The sequence below is a fragment of the Phodopus roborovskii genome, unplaced genomic scaffold (assembly GCF_943737965.1).
Source record: "Phodopus roborovskii unplaced genomic scaffold, PHOROB, whole genome shotgun sequence".
Taxonomy (NCBI): domain Eukaryota; kingdom Metazoa; phylum Chordata; class Mammalia; order Rodentia; family Cricetidae; genus Phodopus; species Phodopus roborovskii.
In genome coordinates this window covers 193,444-201,647 of record NW_026125640.1, presented here as the reverse complement: position 1 = coordinate 201,647, position 8,204 = coordinate 193,444, and the positions used below count along the sequence as shown (strand labels likewise).

The 8,204-nt window shown below is 40.7% G+C and overlaps 1 pseudogene; it reads right to left on the bottom strand.

The window, feature by feature from the left end:
• Positions 1–579: 579 nt before the first annotated feature.
• Positions 580–6,505, bottom strand: LOC127217114 (ferritin heavy polypeptide-like 17; annotated as a pseudogene).
• Positions 6,506–8,204: the final 1,699 nt, after the last annotated feature.

Here is an 8,204-nt window from a genome sequence, read left to right as displayed (position 1 = left end):
AATCCCACCAATTCCAGGCCACCCAGGAAAGCTCCACCCCTCTCCCTCACCCCAAAATACTCTATTTAAACTGTGCTTTCTCTTCTTCACTTCCCTGCTGTTTCTCAACTATTTAGGGGTAGCCACCCTCCTGGGTTTTTTTCCCCTCCCAATAAATCTCCTGTGTGAGGTTTGTTGTTCAGTGTGACTTTGTATTATTCCTTGGCTCCCAACTGCCAGGATATCTTTCCCTTCAGAGCTATAACACTTGTATCGAGGAGCCCTTCCCTGACTGGAGCAGAGCTGTTATACTTGAATTGGGGAAACCTTCCCCCCACCATAGCACAGCTATAACACTTTTGTTGGGGAAGCACTTCCCTGCAGAGCTATAACACTTTCACACAATCCCTGAAGCTAAGAGTTTGTACATCAACTCGATACTTTAATTTTGCTGAAAACAAACAAATTTATTTCAAACAACAGCCAAACAAAAACAGAAAATAAGTGAACTTGCTTTAACAGCAACACAGGCATCAGGTCTAATGTCCAGAGGAAGACCATGTAGCAGTGGGGACATCCCAGTTCAGTCCACTTGAGGCTTTAGGACAGGTTGAACTTGCTGAAGAGGTATTCAGCCAAGTGGTTCTCTCGGACCTCCATTTGGCACAGTTTGGTCAGAAAGCGGCTCACCTCCTTCAGAACTCGGACCTGCTGATCCAGACAGTGTTGCTCCAGGAAGTTGCAGAGGTAGGTGTTGCCTTTTCCTTGGCCAATCCATGTAGGTTCAGCAGGCTCTAATTGATAGCTATCTCTATGTGGAAGGCGCACTCAATGGCCTGGATGCCACCATGCAGACTAGCACAGTGTGGTTTCGAGCTGTCATGAAGGGCGATGCAGCCTCCACATTTAGTCTGCAGGGACATGAACGTATCCGCACCGGCCATGCGGTTGTGTGACTTGCTCAAGAAGAAACGGTTGAAGTAACCCTGGGCCACGTCATCACGGTCAAAGTAGAAGGCCATAGATAAGTACACATAGGAGGCATACAGCTCCAGCTGGATATGGGTGTTGACAGCGTCCTTGCAGTCGTGGTCATAGTTTTGTCGCACTTGCGAGGACGCTTGAACACAGCAGTCTCAGCAGCTCCTGTATCTGCTCAGAGGGGCAGGGCAGGTGTGAAGGGTGTGAACACACTGTTCCTGAGTCCCTGAGAAGAGAGGAAGACCCCGAGTGGAGCGCAACAGGAAGCCCTCAAGCAGCTCTGAGGGAAGCGTGAGGCAGCAACAGGAATGACCATTGGCGCCTCATAATTATATCATTTCAGCGCCAGGGTTTAGAGTGGGGAGGGGGCAGCTCAACAGCGCTGATTTCCATAGCATCGGGGCTTGGTTAGTCCTGACTGACGTACACAATATGTTTTAAAGAGCTCCATGAATAAATTACAAAAGTTTAGGCTAAATCCTCTAGATGCTTTATAAAGTAGTTTCACTGAATATCTCCACGATGTTATTTCTCTCAACATTCTACTGTTTGCTTTCCTTAGGTAAACTTTATATTGTAAACCTTTATTTGAATGCCAGCTCTCATCACTGGCCTCAGCTAGTATTCAGCTGACCCTATGAGGATAGGTTCAAGTGTTAGGCTGAAGGGTCATCAGTGCTCAGTGCCATCAGTAAACCAGGCACTTCAACATAGGATTTTAAAATAGTTTTTCAATAATAAAAGTAAAAGCTTTTTTCATTAATATTGAGGGTGGCTGAGAAACCTTTCATGGTGATTCAATGTTCTCCAATGTTCTTTTCCTGCCACTGCAATGAAATAAGCCCTTTTAATCATTAAATTAAATGAATAAAGTTAATTAAATTAGCTTTAAGTGTTCATTTTGTCTTTATTATGAGTATATGTGCAAGTTAAATTAAGTGGTCTTTTAGGAAAGCTACATTACACTTCCTGGTGCAACTTTTCTCCCCAATCTGCACACTTTGTATTTTTCCTTGCTCAACTTGTTCCTTTTCATTATAGATCTGCTTAGGAGTGACTTCTAATAACCATATGACACAGTCAATACTAGGCTGATTTAAAATTGCCTTTACCAGTGTCATTAATCCAAAACTCTTCAGTTTAGGAAGATTTTTTTTTGAACAAGGGCAAAAAGCAGCCACATTCTTCACCAAAATATCATAAGAATGGTCTCTGGGCCACTTAAGTTTTCTCTCTGAAACTTTTTGAGCTAGGCCCCCCCTCAGTTCAAATCACCCTCAGTACCATCTCCCATGCTCCAACTAGGATGGTGAATTAAACAGTACTTAACATGTTCAACTGTTTCCTAATCCAATAAGAGGCATGGTCAGGTCTGTGAGAGTAATACTCTTCTTCCTGGTACCAACTTTTGTCTTAGTCAGTGTTCTATTGCTGTGAAGAGACACCATGATCATGGCAACTCTTATAAAGGAAAGCATTTAATTGGAGGCTTGCTTACAGTTTCAGATGTTCAGTCCGTTTTCATCATGGTGGGTGTTAATATCCTGGCTTCTCCCTCTCCCCTGGTCCTGGGCAACCTGGCCCTGTTCCTGCTCCCAACTCCCCTCCTTCCCTGCCCTGTTTTCTCCTCAGCACCCACCTGTCATTCTGTGCCAGCCCTCTTCTGTGCCTGTGCCTTCTCCTTGGGGAACCTTTCCTGGTTGTGTAGCCTCTCTAATGCTCCTGCTCTGTCCCCACTGGGGAATTGCTCTTCTCCAGGTGACCTTCCCTCACCCTTGGATCTGTCTTTGACAGGTGATCACACCTCACTGACAGCTCAAAGGCTGTCAAAGTCTGCATGGCTAAGTCATGCATTCGTTAAGTGGCTGCACAAGACTCTGCATGCAGAGGCCACAGGGACCTGTGCCAACAGCAGCTCCATGACTTCAATTTCAATGGCAATAACTGATGAGCCTCATTCTAAACTGCTCCCTTTCCCTTTATAAGCAAGCGTCTCCAGCCTGTTCTCTCTATTTCCATTTCTGCTCCTGATCTGTTAGCACCTACCCCTCCCTTTGCTCCCTTTCCCAATAAACTCCATGTGGGTTGAGTTTGGTGGACCATGTTTTATTGCCTGAAGCTGCAGCAGAGAACAACAGTGAGGAGTATGGCAGAGAAGTGTCTGAGAGACACTGGGTCTAGCTTGGGCTTTTCAAACCTTCAAAGACAACTCCCAGAGACATACTCTTTCCCTTGAAATAGTGCCACTCTCTGGTAACCAAGCATTCAAATCTATGATAGTATGGGTGGCATTCTCATTCAAATCACCACAGGGACCATGGTGTCTCACGACTGTTGTCCCAGAAATTAGAAGGCAGATGCAGAATAAACTGGAGGACAAAGGTAGAATCCCCTGTAGTGATTGTAAGTCAACTTATCTTATACTTGAAAAAGAGAATATAAAGAACTACTGGTAATTGAGAAATAATTAAGAAAATTTTCAGGTTTTCCTTTATGTAAAACGTTAAACAAGACTGGCTTTTCTAACATCTTTCGGTTTTTTTACATGTGTGTTTGTATTAGTCAGGGCTCTCTAGAGTCCCAGAACTTGTAGACTGCAGTCCAATAAAGGCTGGCTGTAAATGGAGAGTCCAAGAATCCAGTAGTTGCCCAGGTCACAAAGCTGGATGTCTCAGCTTGTCCTCAGTATATGCTGGGATCCTGAAAAAGTAGGCTCTAATGCCAGTGAAGGGATGGAAGTGCTGGCAAGTGAAGAATGATTGAACCCTTCTTTCTTCCATGTCCTTATATAGGCTTCCAGAAGAAGGTGTGGCCCACATTAAATGGGTACCTTCACACCTCAAGATCTGCATTTACAGGTATGTGTCTGCCAGCCTCAAGATCCAGATCAAAAGCCTGTGTCTCTCAGTCTCAAGACCTGGATCCAAGTGTGCCCGCTTGTGATCCATTTCTGGATTGTAGTTCATTCCACATATAGTTAAGTTGACAGCTAAGAATAGCTGTCCCAGTGTTGAAATACCTTTTCATGATGCAAATATTTATTGAATGAGTGGTGCTGTAATCACTTTTCTTACATAAAGCCTTTGTATATTACAAACAGAAAAGTTTTCTCATCTTATGTAGCAGTAGACTGAAAAAGAAGCCTCCATATTCTGTTTCATTGCTAAGGGCTCAGTAGCAAATGGCCTAGGGATCACTAGATATTGAAACATACCCAGTTTGGTTTTGTGGTTAGTACACCCTTACAGTGCTGACTTTATCCTGACCCCTGTTATACATCTGTGCTGGCAAGCTAGGAGGAACATCAGTCCCTCGCTACTCCCCGAACTGGGATGTGATATCTTTGTTTCACTCATTAGATGAGTCAGTGCAAGTATTTCTACCCTAGTACCTTTCGCACTTCAAAATTTCTAATAAATGATTCATCATCCCTTGTATCACTTGATGTCAGTGTGGAAATGTGACACAAAAAGACTACAATGCCAGACTTCAGTCCTGATCCTCTTAGAGCCTTTATTTTATATTTTCTCCCATAAAAATAGAAATAAACACGTTACTCAGTATTTCTCTATGATGTACCAAAAAGATAATAATGCCAACAATGTACATGAAATTTGAAAATAATAGCATACACTAATACAGTTATTTGTCTGGTTCTCATAAATTTCCCCTTTTCCAAAACTCTGTACTTGAGACAATTCTCTTGATATCTACATTTGTTATACACATATCAATCAAATAAAAACTACCCCTTTTTCCTTTTTGACAACCAATAACACTGAGGGTAAGGACAGCATAGAAAAGCACTCATACTTTCTCCAAGGAAAGTTTATTTTACTGGGGTTATCCGCAAAGGTTAAGCAAAAGATTGCTAGCATAATCTTGTTTTGCCAATACATTTCTTTTTTGGATGTTTGAGTCCCTTTTATTTGGTGTTTCCTGACATGAAATGTCAAGATTGTAATGACCACATCTCAAATGAGACCATGCAAAACAAGTAAGTGTGTATAAGATGACAGTATTTTTAGTTAATTAATCTCCAGTGCTTCAAAAACTTTTGTAAAAATTATAATTTATAAACAATGTTTAAAATATGACATGTTCAAAGAAGTTAGTAGTGATTGAGCACTAAGATAGTCATTGAAGGCCCGTCTGTTGCAGCCATCACCAGCAGGTACTGCTTACTTAGAAACATAAATGTTAATCTGCATATGTATAACTATATTAGAAAACTGAAAATATGATTTAAGGGCAAACTCCATTGATGGAAGTATGATTCTAATGTATTCTGTATAAATAGGGATTATAAAGGTAGCTGACAACTGAGCTGCTAAGTATAACTTTGAATACAGATCTCCTCTCAACATTCACTTTGCTGAGAATATTTCTATAAAAATTACCATCTCCATACAGTTACATTTCATGTTGAAGCACTGTCACTTGTGCTTTGGGGACAACAGCCATACAAGGTTGTCAAAAGTTATTGGACCATACTGAAATGGTCCAAATTGCCAATTTAAAATTTTGAATTATAATCTTTTGAGAACCCTAATTTGTACTTTGTATGTTTCACATTTAGAACAATTTCTGTTGTCTGAAAAACAAAGTCTATGACTCTGGGTTAAGCCCTCATGCATGAGGGAAATTCCACACTTGAGAGTGGCTTCAGTAGAAGCTGTGGACCCAGGATGGGGAGCAGATCTGAACCAGAGTAATGCTCATTGACACCACTGGAACCATCTTGCAACAGCTTCAGTAGAATGTGCCAAACCTAGACAGAGACTAGCTTTGACTTCAGATAATGCCCACGAGTGTAGATGGGTTATCTAAGGATGTATGAGAAAGCTTTATGGAAACCCGCTATTTTGTAAGCATGAATCATCTAAAAAATAAAATAAAAAGAGTAAAATTTTAATTCACCTGCATCAGCAGGCAATACCACTCTAAGAAAACATGAGTTATTATGTGACAATCACAGTGAAAATAATGGGACACAACCCTATGAGGTATTGGCTAGGAAATCCTCCAGGACAGCGGTCAGGAAGGACAAAATGTGTCAAATATATTCCTGGCCTAAGCAGCCCCACTTAAGACATCATCAAGCTGTAGCAATCATGTCAAAATGCCTTGCTGTCGCTCAAAAAGATGGTTGCTGCAGAGCCTGCAAATCTTATTGTCTGGTCATTCTGATGAAGGAAGGAACAATCAGATCAACAAAACTTCATGGGATGAAGGTCTTTCAGGGGGAAAGTTTCCATTAAAGCTCAGCTAAATTGAATTATTGGACAACCATTTTAATTTGAAGAGGGTATTTGCACTGTCAGTACTACTATATCTGTTTATAAGCCTTAGGCAATTATGCTTTGGTACAATTCTGAGAATGCCTCACTCATGCTATTTATTCTGTGAACACAATCATAAGAGCTGTTCCACATGTCTCCCTACCCTAAACTGACTTTAGTCACATTGAGATACAAGAAATAGTATCCCAGTTACCAGGCAGGAAGAGGACTCCTTGGTTCTCTTTCCTACAGCCTGGCATCATGATTCGCTGGGCATCACAAAGACATGATTAACTCAACTATGAAACTGGAACTTACTATGAGATACACAGCAGGTAACTAACTGTAAATAGGTAGTAAACTGTCTGACCAGCCCAGCAGTGTTCCTTACCAGGCCTAAGACAACATGCCCCTTCAGACAGGCTTTATTTGTACAAGCAAGATATCACCATATATCCCCATTTTTTTGATCTAAAATTAGAAAGGTTATAACTAATATGAGAAAATTAAATACAGTAAGTACAATAAATATATATAAAATATACAGGCAGTAAATACATTAACAATGTCTAGTTCATTAGCATTAGACAAATTCAGAAAAAAATACCCCATTGTCTATTCTTTCTTCCTTTCTCCTTAGTGGGTACAATCATGCATTCAGCTCAAAGACTGACATGACCAGAACTTAGCTTTGCAGAGTGATGACTATTGTGTATGATCTGCACTGTGTGGGTGCCCCCTCCCATTCAGGGCAGTGGAGAGAAAGCAGGATCAGGGGAAAGGGGAGTGCAGAGTGCACAAAACAGAATAGCTATGGAAAATCACACGTTCAGATGTTTGCCATGGAAACCAGAAAGGGTTTCTGCTGCCTGTGAAATCTCCGGAAATATATAGTGCAGAGCCTTCATTCATAATGGTACACGTTATTCTAGATGTAATGTTTTATTATCTTAAAGAACTTTTCACTCCTTATTTGCCATTTAAAGTCTCGGCTTCCTACAGTGAGCATAAGTTCTTCAGAAACATAAATCTTGACGAAAATAATATACATTTATTTGATAATATCTTTGGGTATTTTTCTTGTGACATTTCTTCTTTACTCACTTACTTCTTTTCTTTCCATTCCTTTCTCATGCCCTTGCCTTCTGTTTCTCCTTTCCCATTCCTCTTTCCTTAAACATTCTCTCAATTCACTTTCCCCCATGCCTCACTTTTGTTGATAGATGGTATGAGGTAGCTAAAGCTGGCATCAAACTATATATGTAGTTAAGGATGAGTTTGAACTCCTGATCCTCCTGCATCTACCTCTTAGGTGCTTTAGTAGTAGATGAGCTTGTCTTGCTGAAATTTTTTATGCCTTGTATTTGAACTGTAATGTGATCCAATAACTTTCCCAAGATCATACTGAGGTAAATCAAGGCAACCTGACCACAAGGCCTGTGCTCTTACTGTGTGTTACTCATAACTTTGTCTTTCCAGTGTAGAAGACATTCCATTGTGACCAAAAGATAGTAAATTTAGAATTTTAGTAGGCACAAAACTTTTACATTAGGATTCCACATTTCCTTTAACATCTTCCTAAATTTAGTTTGTATCCCTCCATGCTTAGACTCCAACACATCATCTTCAGACTTCCTTCAGTGTTTAAACTTGACATTCTCTCTACCACCACTTTTCTTTGGAGAGAATATCTGCCCCTATATCACCTTGTTCTTCTAGTTCCTGGTGAACTGTTTACTTTGATCACTTCTTAGAATTGATTACATAGATTTGGCCACTGAAATGACTCAAAACTTCCCCTCTTCCTTCCCCATTGTCATTCACATGTTAATGTACCAAGAAAGGATCCTCACTCCACCACATTCCTTAAGTCCTTCATTTCCAATTTCTAGTGTGTCCATCACATATCTTAAGTCCTTCATTTCCAATTTCTAGTGTGTTAATCTCTTTCTTTCTGGGAAA